The 13121-nt window shown below is 44.4% G+C and overlaps 1 protein-coding gene across 2 annotated transcripts in view; it reads right to left on the reverse strand.

Annotated features, from left to right (window-relative positions):
- Positions 1 to 13121, reverse strand: part of FSD1L (fibronectin type III and SPRY domain containing 1 like) — a 525899-nt gene that overhangs the window by 494806 nt on the left and 17972 nt on the right. The gene's annotated exons all lie outside the window — the stretch shown is intronic.

The following is a 13121-nucleotide window of genomic DNA, read 5'->3' on the forward strand; positions in this document are numbered from 1 at the left end:
ATTCGCTTTATCTAATTCTCTGTGCTGTAGAAAACTGGAAATGTTTCTCCCATAAAAATACACTAAACTTCTACCAGTAGTTAGTTACTAATAGGTTTGCTACAATCAGCTGGTACACGTTTTGACCTCTAAGGCAATTAAACCTAAAATACTACAGAAGGATCTCTTTTTAGAGGAAGGTGTGTGAGGACTTTGTGGGGACTACAGCTTATTAGTGTTTTCTATGCACTTCTTCATGATACTGCTCCATTTCCTATAGGGCACTGTGAGGAACGGCATGGGGAGCAGGGAAAAACAGAGCTTTATCTAAGAAAACTGCTTCAAAGTAATGCATCAATTACATTTGACCCCCAATTCACTTATATTGCATGTTCTAAGGGACATTGGTATCAGTGCAGCAAGTGGAGAACGATGGGCCATATTTGGTGGTCTTGTTGAAAAGTTAAACCTTTTTGGAAAACAATTCGGCAATGCCTAAAAATTTGGTTTTGATGTGGGACCCTGATATTTACTTACTCAATAAACCAGTGCAAGATCTCCGTCTAACTAAGATGTATGAAGCTGTCTTTGGCATGCACAGAGCAGCCACGCATAACATTTGGCTGCTCTGCACTGGCTTCCCCTCCTTTGGAAGGAAACTGTGTGCTAATGAGCTAACAGCGAGCAGCTCATTTGCATGCGATTTCCATCATGCATGCCCGTTCCTTTCCGAATCGCTAAGGGATCGGTAAGGGAAGGGCTTTTTCCGTTCAGTTAGTGGGACCAGTGCACTACAAATGCTGTCTCCTCCCACGACCAAATGGCTTGGATTTGGTGTTTTCTGAGATGGGCGTCCTCGCTTTCCATTATCCCTGAAAATCAGAAACAACCAAGTCCTGGGGATGACCATCTCTAAGGTTGACCTAAATTTGCTCATTTGGGCGTCCCCCAACCGTATTATCGAAATGAAAGATGGACGCCCATCTTGTTTCGATAATACGGGTTTCTTCGCCCCTTGCTGGAGCCGTCCTGCATGGACGTCCCCAGGAAAACTTGGGCATCCCTTTCGATTATGCCCCTCCTTGTCTTTTGCAAGAAGCAAAGTTCTAATATTATCTGTTAAATACATTTTAAAAGGGCAAATAAACTTGCTGGTTTAGAATGGCTGTTTAAGAAACCATCTCTATTTTGGTTCAGTGTAGCCCAGCAATGCCCTGATAATAGAACCACCTGCCTCTTCGTCCCCTCCTCACCTGACTACCAAATCAGAAAGGCAATGTGTGTTAGAAACCCATACAGTGTGACACTATACAAATGATAAAAAGGCAACCAAGACCATCTTCCACCTCCTTCTTCTTTTCCCAATGAAAAGCAAAGACAGAAAATGATGGAAGACAAAAGACCATACAGACTAGCCAGTTTGCCCATCTACACCAACTAGGCTATTCAAGAATTCCTTCCTTTCACTTAGATAGATTCTGTGCATATCCCATGCTTTCTTGAATACAGATACTACCAGTTCCAATGGGAGGCTGTTCCATGCATCTATCATCCTTTCCACAAAGACATATTACTTTAATATCCCCTTTCACATTCATCCTGTGACCATGCATGTCAGACCTTCCTTTCAATTGAAAGAGGCCTGCCTCATGTATATCATTAAGTGCCTTTCTGCCAAAGTATACAAATAGTATACCTGAATGACTCCTTGAGTTATCAGCCACTCTCTAGACTGGCACCATCGTGTTTATATCCTTTTGAAGGTGCAGTCCCCAGAATTATACACAATAAGATACAAGCACTTCCAGGTCTCTGTCTTCTATTATACGCATAAATACTTCTCACCTGTATTGTATCACTCCCTTAGGTTTTTGTACTATACTCAAGACCATATCTCAAACTGCACTGGAACCCTCCAGAGCGTCTACCCCATTGCGTATTTTGTTATTATCCACAAATATGCAAATCTTTCTGATAAGCCTTTCCACAATACTGCATACAAAAATGTTACAAAGAAGAAGAGCAAGAAAAATACTGTGGCAGACCATTTATCTTCGACGTGAACACTATTTACCACTATCATTTGTCACATCCCACTCAATCAGTTTCTATTGGTCCAATAATCTTTATTAAAGTTTTCTAAGAAATAAATTAACAGAACAGCACAAAATTCCATAATTAATTTCAACAAAACACAGGCAACATATGTAAGCCATATCATAACAATATAAGACAGCTATCATCACATTTGGTTATGAGAAAGATAATATTATATTATATAATATTATATTATCATGAGGTCAGTAGAAAATCCCATCACAGTAGCAAAAACTAAACAGGATCAGGAGAGATGGCCATTGCCTTGACCTCGTCCTCTCCTCTTCCGACTCACTCTCCAATTTCCACACCTCAGCTCTTCCTGTCTCTGATCATCACCTGATCACCTTCACACTTCTTCACCCTCCCCCTCAGCCCCGCCCAACATTAACCACTATTTCCAGGAATCTCCAGGCTATTGACCCTCCCACCTTATCATCTAGTATTTCTAATCTCCTCCCCTACATCATGTCCTCCGAGACTGTCGACGAGGCTGTCTCCGCTTACAATGCCACTCTCTCCTCTGCTCTGGACACCCTTGCACCATCCACCTCCCGTCCCACAAGGCGTACTAATCCCCAGCCCTGGCTGACCCCTTGCATCCGTTACCTTCGCTCCTGCGCCCGATCTGCTGAACGCCTCTGGAGGAAATCTCGCACCCATTCAGATTTCCTTCACTACAAATTCATGCTATCCTCCTTCCAGTCCTCACTATTCCTTGCCAAACAGGACTATTACACCCAATTGACTAATTCTCTCAGCTCTAACCCTCGTCGTCTCTTCGCCACCCTTAACTCCCTCCTCAAAGTGCCCTCCGCTCCCACCCACCCCCCTCATTCTCTCCTCAATCACTGGCTGACTACTTCCGCGACAAGGTGCAAAAGATCAACCTTGAGTTCACTACCAAGCCACCTCCACCCTTCAACCCTCTCCCTCAACCAATCAACCCAGACCTCCTTCTCCTCCTTTCCTGATATCTCTGAGGAGGAAACCGCCCATCTTCTTTCCTCCTCAAAATGCACCACTTGTTCCTCTGATCCCATCCCCACCAACTTACTTAACACCATCTCTCCTACTATCACTCCCTCCATCTGTCATATCCTCAACCTCTCTCTCTCCACTGCAACTGTCCCAGACACCTTCAAGCATGCTGTAGTCACGCCACTCCTCAAAAAACGATCACTAGACCCTACCTATCCCTCCAACTACCGCCCCATCTCCCTCCTACCCTTCCTCTCCAAGACACTTGAGCGCGCAGTCCACAGCCGCTGCCTTGATTTTCTCTCCTCTCATGCCATCCTCGATCCGCTTCAATCCGGTTTTCGCCCTCTTCACTCGACAGAAACAGCACTCTCTAAAGTCTGTAATGACCTGTTCCTTGCCAAATCCAGAGGCCACTACTCCATCCTCATCCTCCTGGATCTATCCGCCGCTTTTGACACTGTCAATCATGACTTACTTCTTGCCACACTGTCCTCATTTGGGTTCCAGGGCTCTGTCCTCTCCTGGTTCTCCCCCTATCTCTCCCACCGCACCTTCAAAGTTCACTCTCATGGATCTTCCCCCACCCCCATCCCCTTATCTGTTGGTGTTCCCCAGGGATCGGTCCTTGGACCCCTTCCTTCTCTTCTCAATCTACACCTCTTCCCTGGGCTCCCTGATCTCATCTCATGGTTTCCAGTATCATCTCTATGCTGATGACACCCAACTGTATCTCTCCACACCAGACATCACCACGGAGACCCAGGCAAAGATCGGCCTGCTTATCCGACATTGCTGCCTGGATGTCCAACCGCCACCTGAAACTGAACATGTCCAAGACCGAGCTTATCGTCTTTCCACCAAAACCCACTTCTCCTCTTCCTCCACTTTCTATCTCAGTTGATAACACCCTCATCCTCCCCGTCTCATCTGCCCGCAACCTCGGAGTCATCTTTGACTCCTCTCTCTCCTTCTCTGCGCATATCCAGCAGATAGCCAAGACCTGTCGCTTCTTCCTCTTTAACATCAGCAAAATTCGCCCTTTCCTCTCTGAACACACCACCCGAACTCTCGTCCACGCTCTCATTACCTCTCGCCTGGACTACTGCAACTTACTCCTCACCGGCCTCCCACTTAGCCATCTATCCCCCCTTCAGTCTGTCCCTTTAAGATACCAAACCATCCTGTCCTGTACAATCACAAAATTCTAGAACAGGTTGCCACACTGGGAGATATTTGACTGTTAGACTCAGTTTTTCTGCAGATCATCTCTCATCGTGCAATTAAATATAATTCTACTACAAAACATAGGGTAGATTAGCTTTATGCTTCTATTCACATATAACCATTTTAATGCAATCATCATTAAAATATTAAACAACTTTTTAATAAGCACAGGCAAATTATCAGGAAGGCAAGCAGATCGAAACACAATATAAGGGTAGAGATGGCTTATAATCTGTGTAATCCTATCCCACACTGCACTTCAAAAGGAGTCTAGATTAGGACAGGAAAGAAAATCATATACTGGAAAGTGCCCACTCCACTTTGACAAGACCAACATAATTGTGAAAGGGAGCTTTTAGTTGGTTGCAGTAGATGGGGGTCCATAAGCATTATGCATAATAAAATACAAAGGAAAAGAAAAGGGAATGGGATTTGATATACCGCCTTTCTGTGGTTATAATCAAAGCAGTTTATATATTTATATATACAGGTACTTATTTTGTACCTGGGCCAATGTAGAGGAAGTGACTTGCCCAGAGTCACAAGGAGTGAGAATTAAACCCAGTTCCCCATATTCTCAGGCTGCTGCACTAACTGTTAGGCTACTCCTCCACAGCCTGGATCATCGAGGCAGAGTCTATTGGTCTACTATAAATTCTCAACATCTTAACTTTTACTTTTGTGGAGAGGGACTCATCTGCCTTTCTCCAGGTTCTGCTCACAACTCTAAAAATGAGCTGAAAAGGTTAGACACTGGAGCCACTAGAACTTCCCAAAGTTTCTTCTTTACCCTTATATGTATCCTATTTGGCCCCATTGCTTTATCTACTTTTAATTTAGCTACACTCTCATGAACACAGTTCTATGAAAAACATTTGAGGTCTACCTCGGTACCATCCCTATGGTATGATTTCTGTAGTCCTACTCCCAGCCATTCAGATGTAAACACAGAACAGAAATATTTGTTAAGCATAAGCGGTCGGTGGCCCAACTGTTTGGGGAGGCTAAAAGGGACGGGGTTAGGGGTGGTGCCAGGGATGGGGTTTACATCCATAATTGTCTGACAACACACAGAAAAAAATAAGCAAAACTAAAATAGTCACAATTAATACCTTATATTAAATTTAGATATTAGATATGTATAATATGTCAAAGAAAAAAAGCGGTTGCTCAAAGCATATATTAACCAATATATACTATTCAAAAATGTTATCAATTATTAAACACTGCTATTTCCATCCATGGAAAATCCTAAAATGAAATGGTCACATTAGTGAAGTAACATCCGGCAACTAGACTTCACATCATAGGTGACAATGATCTGCTCAGGGTTAATATCTTCAACAAGATCACTTTCAATGTTCAGTAAACATAAAGCTGTCAGTCTTTCTTGACCCATTGTGGATCTCAGCCATTTTCATACACATCTCATATGAAGGCAAAATACTAAATTGGAAAGTTACCTCAAGAAGTCAGACTCAGCATGCAGCAGTACTAGAAAAATTAAACCTTAAATGCAAAATATCACAGATGCACATTTCCAAAAACTGGCATATTTTCCAGAGATGGGAAGGTGGTAGAACGAGAGGACATGAAATGAGATTGAAGGGGGGCAGACTTAGGAAAAATGTCAGGAAGTATTTTTTCACGGAGAGAGTGGTGGATAACTGGAATGCCCTCCCGCAGGAGGTGGAGTTGAAAACGGTAACGGAATTCAAACATGCGTGGGATAAGCATAAAGGAATCCTGTTCAGAAGGAAGGGATCCTCAGAAGCTTAGCCGAGATTGGGTGGCAGACGGTGGGGGGAGGCGGGGCTGATGGTTGGGAGGCAGGGCTAGTACTGAGCAGACTTATACGGTCTGTGCCCTGACAATGGCAGATACAAATCAAGGTAAGGTATACACAAAAAGTAGCACATATGAGTTTATCTTGTTGGGCAGACTGGATGGACCATGCAGGTCTTTTTCTGCCGTCATCTACTATGTTACTATGAATAAAATACTTTTTTCTACCTTTGTTGTCTGAGCATTTAGTTTTTCTATTCGCTTTGGTCCCAGTGTCTTCTTTCTATTTGATATTTTTTCTCTCACCATGTCCACCATCCTCCTGTGTCCTTATGCGTCCTGTCTACCATCTGTAGCTCTGTCCCTATCCTTCAGTGTTCCGATACAGCTCTTAAATTCAGCAGTTTTCCCTCCATCCATATCCAGCATTTCTCCTCACTCCCCTCCATCCATGTGCATCTACTTCCCTCCCCTCCATCCATGTCCAGCATTTCTCCTCTCTCCCTTCCCCTCCATCCGTGTGCATCTCCTTCCTTTGTCTTTCCTTCCCTCCATCCCTGTCCGACATTTCTCCTCTGCCCTGCCCTCCACTCCATCCATGACCAGATTCCTCCTCTCTTCTATCCCCTTCATCCATGTGCATCTCCTTCCTGTCTTCCCTCCCCTCCATCCATCCCTGTCCAGCACCTTCCCTATTTCTCTTGTTGGTGGAGGCGTACTTACGAAAGACCTAGACCAAGCAGTTTCAGTACTGCTAAATATCTAATATCTAAGAATTAGTCTACAGATCATGAGAAGCGAAGGTTTCTTTTTTTCTGTAAATTACAATGATATTGAGCAGGCCATCTGCAAGTACATCACCCCTCCCCTACCTTCTTCTGGCAGGCAATTGAAAGACAATGAGTCATGCCATTCACTGGTTACATGAGTGTGTTCAATAAGCCTCTGGAGACTTTTAGGATGCAGAAAGCAGTCCCAGGTGACAAAGGGGCGGGATACCTGGCAGAGGAGAGAAGACAGAAATCCTGCAGTCAGGACGGGATAGGAGAATGGCATAATTGCAGGGGGGTCGTGGGAACTGAGTCCTGAATCCTTTGAAGTAAAGATTGCTTTTATTGAGGATGTGCTGAGGATGTACTTTTTTAAGGAAATGCAATATATATTTTTAGGTGCCTTTTCGGCAATTGTAAGAAACAAATGACATATCCTGCATGACGTATGATGTGTTCCTGAGAACCAGTTCAGTCTATATAACTGACTGGTCTGGAACAAGAGGTCAGTCAATGAAAATCTTTCTCAGTCTATCTCAATAGATTAAGGAATATGCGACCATTTGCATGGCTCCCCCTTTTTGGTATGTTCCCACACTACCCTGCTTCTTCTGAGAAGTTCTGAGAGAAGAGGACATTTCTCTGGTAAGTGAACGCTACTTTGCTTTGTGCTTTGGGAACTTAAAGATTGGGGTTTAAAGGAGGAATTGTAGGTTAGTGTTAGGCAAAATTAAAAAGCAAATTTCAACAGCTAACAGAAAACAGCAAATCTGCATAGTCTTTTCCACTTAGTTTTAAAAGCTTTGTACCACAGCATTAACAGATAGAATCTAACAGCCACTGCAGGATCTAATTTAGTATTCCCACCCACCCCTAGGACAACTCCTCATTTATAGTCAGTTATTGTAATTAGGGTAACAAGCAAGGAGTGCTCTTATAGAGTTTTAAATACATTTCATCACCATCTAAGAAGGAAATACTAAATAAATCATACAATATACTATATAAAGTAAAAGACACTTTTATATTAGCCTAATATCCTTAATACTGAAGCAAGTTTTAAATTATTGAAAAACTCAAAAACACTAAGATGGAGTCAGCAGTCCAGCAGCGAGAGGGGTGCTATCCAGTCTTTTGCATTGAGTGTCACATGTATGATTATCTCCCAGTTGGTGAGATGTCATATGTTTGCGCCCGATGCAAAGAGCTCCTAGCTCTTAGAGAACGTGTCCGTTCTCTTGAGGCTAGAGTAGCAGACTTGGTGGAGCTGAGGGAGACAGAGAGGTACATAGAGGAGACCTACAGGGATGCTGTAGAGAAGTCCCACCTCCAGTCTAGTAGCCCTTGTGCTACCTTGGAGGAGGGAGGTCTCCTAGAAGGAGAGCATCACCCTGGTGAAGTAGGAAGTACTCCTGCAGCCAGGACCTGCCCACCAGGGGATGTACTATCCTCTCGCATCGAGGATATGTCTCCAAGTGCTGCCCGGGAGGGAAAGGTTAGGACAGCTGTTGTAGTTGGTGATTCGATCATTAGGCATATAGATAGCTGGGTGGCTGGTGGACGTGAGGATTGCCTGGTGACTTGCCTGCCTGGTGCGAAGGTGGCGGACCTCACGTGTCACCTAGATAGGATTTTAGATAGTGCTGGGGAGGAGTCCGCTGTCTTGGTACATGTGGGTACCAATGACATAGGAAAATGTGGGAGAGAGGTTCTGGAAGCCAAATTTAGGCTCTTAGGTAGAAAGCTCAAATCCAGATCCTCTAGGGTAGCATTTTCAGAAATGCTATCTATTCCACGTGCAGGGCCCAAGATACAGGCAGAGCTCCAGAGTCTCAATGCGTGGATGAGACGATGGTGCAGGGAGAAGGGTTTTAGATTTGTTAGGAACTGGGCAACATTCTGGGGACGGGGGAGCCTATTCTGAAAGGATGGGCTCCACCTTAACCAGGGTGGGACAAGGCTGCTGGCGTCGGCATTTAAAACGGAGATAGAGCAGCTTTTAAACTAGAAATGGGGGGAAGGCCGACAGTCGCTCAAAAGCGCATGGTTCTGGAAAAGGTATCTTGCAAAGATACCTCACAAACAGGGAAGATAGGGTTTCTGGATAGTGAGGTTGCACAACAGACCGTGATAGACCAGGTGCCCTTAAATACAACTAAAGAACAGACAAAATATGTCAAATCAATAGTGTCAGGTACTAAGCATCATGCAAATAATAACAACAAACATACTCTGAAATGTCTATATGCAAATGCTAGGAGTCTAAGAAATAAGATGGGAGAGTTGGAATATATTGCACTAAATGAAAAATTGGATATAATAGGCATTATTGAGACCTGGTGGAAGGAGGATAACCAGTGGGACACTGTCATACCGGGGTACAAAGTATATCGTAGTGATAGGGTGGACCGGACTGGTGGAGGGGTAGCATTGTATATTAACGAGAGCCTTGACTCAGATAGATTACAAATTCAGCAGGACACAAATCACACCTTTGAATCATTGTGGGTTGAAATTCCATGTATAAAAGGGAAAAAAACGGTGATAGGAGTGTACTACTGTCCGCCTCGCCAGGATGAGCAGACACAGAAATGATAAACGAAATCAGAGACGCGAACAAAATGGGCAATGTGATAATAATGGGTGACTTCAATTATCCAAATATAGACTGGGTAAATGTAACATCAGGACACGCTACAGAGATACAATTCCTTGATGAAATCAAGGACAGCTTTATGGAGCAACTGGTGCAGGAGCCGATGAGAGAAGGAACAATTCTAGACTTGGTCCTTAGTGGAGCGCATGATCTGGTGAGGGACGTTATGGTACTGGGGCCGCTTGATAACAGTGACCCATAATATGATCAGTTTTGATATCGACCTTGAAGTAACTGTACACAGAAAGTCAAATACGTTAGCGTTTAACTTTAAAAAAGGAGACTATGATAAAATGAAAAGAACGGTAAAAAAAAAAAAAAACTTAGGGGGGCAACTGAGAGAGTAAAAACTGTACAACAGGCGTGGACGCTGTTCAAAAATACCATCCTGGAGGCCCAGGCCATACATATTCCGCGAATTAGAAAAGAAAGACGGAACTCCAAAAGACAGCCAGCCTGGTTGAAAAGTGAGGTGAAGGAAGCTATTAGGGCTAAAAGAAACGCCTTCAGAAAATGGAAGAAGGAACTGTCTGAAAATAACAAGCAGCAGCATAAGGAGTGTCAAAGCAAATGCAAGGTGCAGATAAAGAAGGCCAAGAGGGATTACGAAAAGAAGATAGCATTAGAGGCAAAAAAACATAGTAAAAAATGTTTTCGGTATATTAAAAGCAGGAAGCCGGAAAAAGAATCGGTTGAGCCGCTGGATGACCGAGGGGTAAAAGGGGCGATCAAGGAAGACAAAGACGTAGCGGAGAGACTGAATGAATTCTTTGCTTCGGTCTTCACCGAGGAAGATTTGGGTGGGATACCGGTGTCGGAAATGGTATTTCAAGCGGACGAGTGGGAGAAACTTACTGACTTCACGGTAAACCTGGAGGACGTAATGGGGCAGTTCGGCAAACTGAAGAGTAGCAAATCTCCTGGACCGGATGGTATTCACCCTAGAGTACTGATAGAACTGAAAAATGAGCTTGCGGAGCTACTGCTAGTGATATGCAACTTATCCTTAAAATCGAGCGTTGTACCGGAAGATTGGAGGGTGGCCAATGTAATGCCCATTTTTAAAAAAGGCTCCAGGGGAGATCCGGGAAATTATAGACCGGTGAGTCTGACGTCGGTGCCGGGGAAAATGGTAGAGACTATTATTAAAAACAAAATTACAGAGCACATCCGAGGACATGGATTACTGAGACCGAGTCAGCACGGCTTTTGTGTGGGGAAATCTTGCCTGACCAATTTACTTCAATTCTTTGAAGGAGTAAACAAACATGTGGACAAAGGGGAGCCGGTTGATATTGTGTATCTGGATTTTCAAAAGGCGTTTGACAAGGTACCTCATGAAAGGCTACAGAGGAAATTGGAGGGTCATGGGTAGGAGGAAATGTCCTATTGTGGATTAAAAACTGGTTGAAGGATAGGAAACAGAGAGTGGGGTTAAATGGGCAGTATTCACAATGGAGAAGGGTAGTTAGTGGGGTTCCTCAGGGGTCTGTGCTAGGACCGCTGCTTTTTAATATATTTATAAATGATTTAGAGATGGGAGTAACTAGCGAGGTAATTAAATTTGCTGATGACACAAAGTCGTTAAATCGCGACAGGATTGTGAAAAATTACAAGAGGACCTTACGAGACTGGGAGACTGGGCGGCTAAATGGCAGATGACGTTTAATGTGAGCAAGTGCAAGGTGATGCATGTGGGAAAAAAGAACCCGAATTATAGCTACGTCATGCAAGGTTCCACGTTAGGAGTTATGGACCAAGAAAGGGATCTGGGTGTCGTCGTCGATAACCCACTGAAACCTTCTGCTCAGTGTGCTGCCACGGCTAGGAACGCGAATAGAATGTTGGGTATTATTAGGAAAGGTATGGAAAACAGGTGTGAGGATGTTATAATGCCGTTGTATCGCTCCATGGTGCGACCGCACCTTGAGTATTGTGTTCAATTCTGGTCACCGCATCTCAAGAAAGATATAGTAGAATTGGAAAAGGTGCAGCGAAGGACGACTAAAATGATAGCGGGGATGGGACGACTTCCCTATGAAGAAAGACTAAGGAGGCTAGGGCTATTCAGCTTGGAGAAGAGACGGCTGAGGGGAGACATGATAAAGGTATATAAAATAATGAGTGGAGTGGAACAGGTGGATGTGAAGCGTCTGTTCACGCTTTCCAAAAATACTAGGACTAGGGGGCATGCGATTAAACTACAGTGCAGTAAATTTAAAACAAATCGGAGAAAATTTTTCTTCACCCAACGTGTAATTAAACTCTGGAATTCATTGCCGGAAAATGTGGTGAAGGCGGTTAGCTTAGCAGAGTTTAAAAAGGGGTTGGACTGTTTCCTAAAGGTCAAGTCCATAAACCGCTACTAAACGGACTTGGAAAAATCCAAATTCCAGGAATAACATGTATAGAATGTTTGTACGTTTGGGAAGCTTGCCAGGTGCCCTTGGCCTGGATTGGCTGCTGTCGTGGACAAGATGATGGGCTCGATGGACCCTTGGTCTTTTCCCAGTATGGCATTACTTATGTACTTATGTGATACTACTACTACTACTTAACATTTCTAAAGCGCTACTAGGGTCACGCAGAGCTGTACAATTTGATACTCCTAACTTTCTATTATTTCTTATTTTTCATGTTCTTGGGTAAGAATAAATTTTGGTAAATGTGAGAAGCTTCTCTTGTATAGTTGTTTTTGGTACTTATCAAGCCGGAGGGTCTAAGAAATCAGTTGGGGAATTTGTAGAGTTGAGGCATTGGGTTTTGGTTCCGAGACCCAGCACCAACAGGCCCAAACACTCTCCTACCCTTCCATCCAGTGTCATCCCTCTTTCTTTCTTTCTCTCTCTATCCTTCCACCCAAAACCCTCTCCCAATCCTTCTGTCCATTGTCTCCCTCTATCTCCCCTTCCTTCTAGACAGTTCTCTCTCTCTCTCGACCCTATTCCATTCAGCATGTCCTCTCTCTCCCCATCCTTCCAGTGTCTTTCCTCTTTCCTTCTCTACCCTTCCATCCAGCGTTTTCTCTTTCTGCCCCCTCCTTCGAGCATTTTCCCCTCTTTCTCCCTGCTTTCATTCAGCATTTCTCCATCTGACAGCTAGGGTCCCCCCCAGTTTCTCCCCAGCAGCTTCTCTCTCTCTCCTAACCATGTTCCCTCTTTCTCTCCCCATCTTTCCACTCATCTCTCTCTGTACCCCTCTTCCATCCAGCATCTTCTCTGGATCTCCACTGCTCTTTTCCATGTCCCCTCTTTCTCTCCCCATCTCTCTCTGACTCTCCCCTGCTCTTTTCCACGTCCCTGGCTCTCCCCTGCTTTTTTCCATGGCCCCTCTTTCTCTTCCCATCTCTGACTCCCCTGCTCTTTTCCATGTCCCTGGCTCTCCCCTGCTCTTTTCCATGGCCCCTCTTTCTCTCCTCATCTCTCTCTGGCTCTCCCCTGCTCTTTTCCACTCTCGCTCTCTCTCCTCCAGCGTCCTCACTTCCTTACCATTTCCAGCCATGTTCAGTTCCTCCAGGCCTCTCTACAGCAGCGCTGACACAAGAACAAAAAGAAGTGCAGGGCCACAGCAGCCTTCAGGGCATGCGCTGTCGGCTCTGCCGGTCCTCTGCCCCCGGAACAGGAAAT

This window comes from Microcaecilia unicolor, chromosome 2 (assembly GCF_901765095.1).
Source record: "Microcaecilia unicolor chromosome 2, aMicUni1.1, whole genome shotgun sequence".
NCBI classification, from domain to species: Eukaryota; Metazoa; Chordata; class Amphibia; order Gymnophiona; family Siphonopidae; genus Microcaecilia; species Microcaecilia unicolor.